The sequence below is a fragment of the Lepidochelys olivacea genome, assembly GCF_965140295.1.
Source record: "Lepidochelys olivacea isolate rLepOli2 genome assembly, chromosome: 4".
NCBI lineage: Eukaryota > Metazoa > Chordata > Testudines > Cheloniidae > Lepidochelys > Lepidochelys olivacea.
The window spans coordinates 145,002,603-145,010,783 of NC_140414.1; positions in this window are offsets into that span (position 1 = coordinate 145,002,603).

Consider the following 8,181-nt stretch of genomic DNA (forward strand, 5'->3'; position numbering starts at 1 on the left):
CGGGGAGCAGTGCCTCTCCCCCCCGAGCCCAGGTGCAGCTGCTGCGGAGAGAGCGGGGCGGGAGGGTCCTCTCTCCCTGCTGTAGCCCTGGGGCAGCCTGCACCCCAAACCTCATCCCCGGCTACACGCCAGAGCCCACACCCCCCCACACCCCAGCCCTCTGCCCCAGCACTGAGCCCCCCTCCCACACTCCGAACTCCTCGGCTCTGCCCCCACCCCATGAATTTTGTTATGTGCACCAATATGGAGGTGATGTGCCACACATTACCTCCATATTGGTGAACATAACAAAATTCATTCTGCACATGGGTGGAGAAAAATTAGAGGGAACACTGGTCCCCAGCAAAACCAGCAAAACAGGGACCCTACCTGGGGCATGGCTGACAACTCTAACGTCAGGCTTTTCAAGTGCCAGAACCTGGAACATCATGTCCCGGGAGGCCTTCCCAGGGCAGTACAGCGTCCAGCTCTTGAAGGGCTTCAGGGCACACAGTGAAGAGATGTTCACAACAGTCTTGCACAAGCCAGAGTGCTCTGGGAAGGCATTCAGGATGGAGGATGTGAGACAAAGCGCCAAGGTGACATTGAAGGCAAAGTAGCTGTTGACTTCGGCTGGGCTGGTGAAATCCACAAAGGATTTGGAAATATCTCCAAGTGATCCTAAAAAAGGGACAGAACACAACCTAGTACTTGGTATTTACATAGCACTTAATATTGGCAGTGGACTGATAGATATTAATTAAATTCATCTTATCACATCCCTTTGCAATATTATCCCTATGGTACGGATAGGGAAACTGAGGCAGAGGGAGGTTGTGCAACTTAACCATGGGAACTTGCCCAACACGCACAAATCTCTACACTGGGGATTTGCTCTGAATGCACCAGTGCACAGCCCCCACATAGACAAACAAAGCCAATATTTGTACCCTTGCAGCTTACCCTAATTTTAAGCACAGGCAAGACCCACTGACGCAAATAGCAGCTTTGCCTGTCTACATCAGGGCTTTGCACCAATGCAGCTACACCCATGGCTGTAATCAGAGCATGTCCTCAGTGTAGAGAAGACCTCTGTGTAATGCTGGGCAAGTCCCCATGAGAACTGCCTGGTGGTAGGCAAAAACAGAGTCAGTGGCACAGCCAGGAAAAGAAGTCAGGTGTTCCTTGCTTCCGGTCCCAGGCTCAGTCCATGTGGCCCAGAGACTCACAATGGCACTCCCCTTCCCCACTGGGGTCCCCCACTTTCCCATCTACCCTTGCCCATCACCCTGCCTTATTTCTCCAGCCAAGAATGGTACGGCATTCCCTTCAGAGTCCAGTGAACAGGAGCCGCAATTTAGGATCAGTATGTGTATCTTTAACGCAGCCTTGCAAGATAGGTCATGCAAATTTACCAGCCCCGCTGCAAGCTCTGTTCACTCCCCTTCTTACTATTTGCCTGATAATAAAAAGAAGAGGACGAGGTTTTACTCACCTATCAAAAACGCATGGATTTATTCATCCTCGGCTAGCAGAATTGCTGCTTTAGTGTCACATGTCAGCAAAGAAGATGCAAGTGATACAGACCCGTGTGACGCTTCCCGCGGGTATCCAGACTTGTGAGGCACCTCGGTACCCTTAGTGTGAGGAAGCCTGGTCTACCCCAACTCCACCAGCCACAGGCAACCCAAGCACTCCTCCATGGCACCGCTATCTCTCTGCAGAGGTGTTTCTCGTAAATATTTGGCTTTTGAATGTCATCTTTTAACTATCCCCTGGTACAGCAATAGGTGATGCTACCAGCCTTGCTACAAGTACATCCTCTTTTGTGATGAAAGTTACTGAAGGAAATGGCTGTTCTATCCTCTCTGAGCAAGTGAAGCATTGCGGTTTACCACTATTTTCAATGTGTGAATCGTCCTTTCCCCTCTGTTCTGAAAACCTCAATTCTTAACATTTTTTTTTACTTACACTTATTACTGTTATTACTTACAACTATTATTTGGTATTGCAATAGCACCCAGAGGCCCCAGTCAGCACCGGGCTCCTATGGTGCTAGTGCTGTACAAACAAAATAAATCAAAATCCCTGCCTCAAATAGCTTACAGCCTAAGGCCTCGGATCCTGCAACGAGGTCTGCGCAGGCAAAGCCCCCTCAACTGGGCTCTCTCTATATGGAATTCATTGCTGGATCAGGGCATAAATGGTGACAAGAGGCAGGAGTGTAGCATATAAGGAGGAGGAGGGGGGAGACAAAGGACACAATATTGGGAACACAAGGTTGCATTGATTAGCAAGGGTATAATACAGAGGGGGTATAGGGCGTTTTTTAAACTAATCAGAGGTGAGGGAGCAAGAGGCCATTATTGTTGTTATTTAATACGTATTGTGGTAGCACCTCGGGACTTCAACCACAGACCAGAAACTCGCTGTGCTGGGCACTGTACAAACACACAGACCCAAAAGGCCAGTCCCTGTCCCAGGGGCCTTACCGTCTCATTATCAGCCCACCCACTTAGCCATGAACATGGCAGCACCCCGAAAACATGCTAGGCCCTTGACTCTGGGGCTTCCAGTTTAATGATACATCTTTTACTCTCCATTGGGTCACACAGCAGTGGGGACAGGTGAAGAGCAGGAGTGCAATGGTACAATCACAAGAGGGTTCTTTTGGGCAGGAACATACCTTCGCTGTGCTACAGAGAAAATGCACCCTTCAAAACTCTATTTTTAAAAATATTTAAGACCTCACCCCTCTCTCTCATCTTCTCTTTGCCCATTTATTTTCTCCCTTGGCCATTTTATTTGTGTGCTATTTTTGTTTATTGTTTAATCCTGCTCAGTCTAATGTTTTGTATTGTTTTTCAGCCCTTGCCTATTCCGCCCTCCCCTTTTGTCTCATTCACCTCGGATCAGCCTCTCCCTCATGCACAGACACTGTGGAGTTCATGGATTCAAGGGGTGAAATCATGGCCCTGTTGAAGTCAATGGCAGTAATTCTGTAGGTACGGAGTCCAGAAGAGACCAGGCCTCCTGCGTAGTACAGGCCATAAACTTTCAGTCACCTGATGTGCTGAAGGTGGGCTTGCCTCGTCCTCCTGCTGCTGCACTTGCCACTGTTCCAGTCTCTCTTCCTGCTGCACCTAGAACAGTGGTGGGCAACCTGCATTCCAGGCCAATGGGAGCTGTGGGACGCGGCAGCCAGCACATCCCTGCAGCCCGCCACTTCCCGCAGCTCCCATTGGCCGGGAACGGCAAACCGCGGCCACTGGGAGCTGTGGGGAGTGGTGCCTGCGGACGGTAAACGTCAGCAAAATATCTCGTGGTCCTCAATCAGATTACCCTGATGGGCCGCATGTGGCCTGTGGGCCGCAGGTTGTCATCACTGACCTAGAGGAAGGAGCAGCAGCCTTGTAGGCTATCCCCGCTGTGGGTCAGATGAGTAAGGATCCTGTCAGATGGCCTCATGCCCCAGGGTCTGGTGAAAAGGGAGGTCTGGTATGGCTCTGATGATATTGTTCCACGTCCAGTCCGCCCAGCCTAACCCCGAAGAGGCAGGGACTCGATTGTCAAAACTTTCTTGTCCCACAAGTATTATCAGCACCCTGCTAAAGCAGCATGGCCCTACAGGCATTACCAACACCTTTAGGAATTCTGTGAGAGTGGGTCAGCTGCATAGATCCCAAGGCCAGAAGGTACCGTTGTGATCATCTAGTCTGACCCCCAGAGACCTTGCTCCATGTGATTTTCTGACCACAGAGAGTTTCAACTAATGATGGTAGATGTAGTTTGTATGTCCTACTCCCCTTTCTTTACTGCATTAACTCTCTAAGGGGATGGCATGATGAAACTGCCTACACTGGCATATAGCTGATCTGCATCTGCTAGTAGCAAATATTGCCAATGGCCGGTGATGGGACACCAGATGGGGAGGGCTCTGAGTTACTACAGAGAATTCTTTCTCATGTGTGTGGCTGTTGGGTTTTGCCAAAATGCTCAGGGTCCAACTGATCACCATATTTGCGGTGGGGAAGGAATTTTCCACCGGGTCAGATTGGTGGAAACCCTGGGGTTTTTTTACCTCCCTCTGCAGAGTGGGGCATGGGTCACTTGTAGGTTTAAACTAGTGTAACAGGTGGATTCTCTGTAACTCGAAGTCTTTAAATCATGATTTGAGAATGTCAGTAACTCAGCCAGAGGTTAGGGGTCTATTACAGGAGTGGGTGGGCGAGGTTCTGTGGCCTGCAATGTTCAGGAGGTCAAACTACATGATAACAAAGATCCCTTCTGGCCTCAAAGTCTATGAGTCTATCTACTCTACAAGCAACAAGGAACAGTTTGTTTGTTTTTTAACTGTGATTGGGACAGCAAAAGGGAAAACTCATTCCTCTGCAAAAACCATGTAACAGACCAGAAATATACTTTAATGGGAATAACTTTCATACTGTACGTGCAATTTGCTGTCTAAGCAAACGATTTGAGATCTAACCTTGCCTTGTTTATTTTGGATGGTAGCATAGTTCAGAAAATGTTAGCCCTAATATCCTGGTCTGGCTGAGCTACGCCCAGCATGGGACTGTGGGCAACAGGTGGACAAAAGTGGCCTTCTCCTATCTTTGTGGCTCTCTGATCCCAGAGCTGGCCAAGGGCCAGAGTGATCCTTGTCACTACAGGAGCCACAGGATTGAACCTGCACGGAAAGAGTTATGTGGGTTTTGCTGGCTCACTGGTGCACGTCTCATTCCCCACCTCACCCCTGTCCTCCTCCCTGAATAGGGAGGTGTGAGTGGCTCTCTGGGGAGAAAGACTGTGGGTTGAGCATGAGCCTTAGCAGTGTGGCCAAGCCTGGAGCTGAACTTTACTATCTTGGTCTTAGAATCAAAGTGGTCTAGTGGAATGGACATTAGCTTGGGGCTGAGGACACCTGGATTCTAGTCCTGCCTCTCACCTGCTGGATGATTTTGGCCAGATTACTTCATCGCTTGTTTCTCCTCCCTGTCTATTTAGATTGTAAGCTCATTGTGGCAGGCACTGTCTCTCACTACGAGTCTATACAACACCCAGCACAATGGGGTACTGATCTCAGTTGCAGCCTCTAGGTGCTACCATAATACAACAGTAATGTTGATGTCTTGGTAAATAAGACCACGCCCCAGGAAGGCAAATGTGCAAGCTGTGGTTTTTAGAGTAGGTTGGTTTTACTGAGATGGTAAGCTAAGTGGTAGGGACCATCTTTTTTGTTCTGTGGCTATGCAGTGCCTAGCACAATTGGGCCTTGGTCTATGACTGGGGCTGCTGGTTGCTATTACAATAAAAATAACAATCAGGAAAGGCACCTTTTGACAATGTCTGATATTTGGAGCATTCACAGATTACCTATTCACCCATCTGCCTATATTTTCCTTCACTCTCCAGTGTTCTAGCTATTTTGCCCTGTTTTTTTGGCCCACACAATACAGATGAAATAAGTTTAGCCCTATTTCTTACCTGTGCACGGCGAGCATTGTATTTGGATTACCCTTCACGGCTGGCGATAAGGTGTGTAGGTTGGTTGGTTGTGTGTTAATGAAGAAATAATTTGATATTTGCCTTGCATTGCTTTTTGACCTGGTAAGAAATGTTAACTTGGCTCATTTTGCTGCTGCTATTGCAGAGTATCTATTGGCAATGAAACAACTGGGGGGTTCTGGGTGATGTATGAGCCTGCTCATTACTAGTAATATAAAGGTTGATTGTAGAACTAATGTTCCCCTCACTGTGTAGGAATCGTGAGTTTGTTTCATTTCTATAGCAAAATATTCCAGGGAGCTGCTGTGAACCATTGTTCTGGCTTCGAGTCTGGGATTGGGGCCCCATTTTGGTAGACATTGTAAAAGTACAGTGATCTGTGTAAGCAATTTTTGGAGTACTTGTAGAATGTGGGTTTTGTGAGCATATAATAGTAATACCTGGCTCTCATATAGCACTTTTCATCAGGAGATCTCAAAGAGCTTTAAAAAGGAGGTTGGTATCGTTATACCCATTTTACAGATGGGAAAACAAAGCCGATCTTTCTGTGGTTCTTCACCGCTGTCACTTGTCAGCTGATATTATAGTACTTTGCATGCCGCTGCTGTGTACACATAGTCACCAAACATCAGCCGGCTGTGAAGGGCATTGCTGTTTTGATGGGCTGCTAGTCAGTCTTGCCCATTTATGGTTGCACAAATTTTTGCCTCACAGGACTGTTGTGAAGCATTGAGACGCTTGGACTGTTGCTTTTTGCAGAAATCCAAGGTAAATAGGTATATTTTACCTAAATACAGCAGTGAGAGATGATGGCAACAGAGAGAGTGATACTGCCATCTGCTGGCCATAAAGTACAGCACACACCATTTCACTGTTCCTTACCTTCAGCTCCCCTCTATCATTTTAATAGGCGATATATGGTACTGCTTTGGATACATACTGCTCCTGCATCCAGAAAAGGAGGGGGAAGGCTTAATGAACCTACCCTTAGGCATGCTGTGTGTAACTAACTGCATGCTCCCACAGAGCTTTAGCAAGCATGTGGCAAAATGCTCTTAATTGCTAATTGGCTGTGGGCTACTATAGCTACTGATGGTGAGGCTGCTGGTTTCGAGAGTAATGAATAAATCCTTATTTCTGCTGCACTCACATGAATGCGGATCAGCACAGGACAGAGATGTCTGCATCTTGCACATTACTGTGCAGCATAGGACACAAGATAGTGTAAACTACAGCTGATGCATTATGTGGCTCTCCAAGCCCCAGGGTGGTCACGTTGGGTATTCTACGTTAAGAGAGACTGGCCTGGACTAATGACCACACATGATGCTGTAGCGTAACATCTTCACATGTCTAATGTGCTGTAGAGTTATGCAATAAGCCTCTGACTTGTGCCTAGGTTTTTTCTACATCAGGTGAGTGCCCTATATCAGGGTAGGATGTGCATCTTGGGGCCTTTCCAGTGCTTGGCATGCCTGTGCATGACAGAAGCATGCAGCGAGACATGGGAGACATTGGAACACTAGCTCTGAAATGCAGAGACTTCCTCTCACTGGTAGTAGCTAGTAGTTACTTAGACTGTAAAGTCTTTGGGGCTGGGACTGTCTTTTTGTTCTGTATTTACATGGTGCCTTGCACGAGGCCCTGCTCTATGACTGGGACTCCTAAGAGATACTGTAATACAGATAATAAGGGGGAGAAAAACTCATAATTGTGGAATAAAGAAAAGACAAAACCTGATTTCCACCCCCAGCAGGAGACTCAAATCAGGAGAGCTCAGGACCCCAGGGCCCAATCCAGGTCAATGAAGTCACTGAAGTCAATGAAGAGGTTCCCATTGACTTCAGTGGAACTGAATCAGTCCCTTGCTAGGCAAGAGATTTGCTCTGCTTACAGAATACTTTACTATGTGTTAGGAATGTGGTAATGCTCCAAAAAGGGCCAGGTTGTTGGGGTTTAATGTACCCACTCTACACCTCCCACCCCCACCACATTGTATATAATTTAAAAGTTTATTTTATGTGTGTTTAGAGGAGGTCTGATGTGGAGCTATGAACAGTGGCGGATTAGCCACTGGGCCAATAGGGCCCATGCACAGGGGCCTTGGCCAACTGGGAGGTCCCCAGGAAAATGGGTTTCCCCATACCCTGACCTGCTCCACCCGTCACTCAGTGCTGCAGGGGGACTGCCGGTGGAAGGGGTGAGGAGAGGTCCCCACTTGATCTGGCCCAGGGCCCCACAAACCCCTAATCCGCCTCTGGCTGTCAAGTAGTGCCATCAGCCTGCAGGTGAGGTGAAACCATGGTCCCCAAAATGAGAAAGTTTCATGCTTTGCAGAGTTTCAGAAAGACTGAAACAGAATATGACTACAGTCTTTACCTTTCAAGATAACTGCAACATCTTATTGTGGTGTTTATTCGTCCAAGCTACCAAACCACAATGTGTTAAGAGATTTATATTTGTTTTGCATGGGCAAGTATTCTTCATTTTTTTCAGAAATGATTAAGCTGTTTAGCTTGTGGCAAAAATGGCAAATATTGACATTTTGCAAATCTACTAACATGAAATGTCTTCACATCACATATTCCTAATTGTCAAAGTATAGCACAAGATTTCTCTGTTTTCAGTTGAAATTTTCTGACCAGATGAGTCTCACACTGAAGGTTATGTACCAATAGCAGTAGATTGCATGCC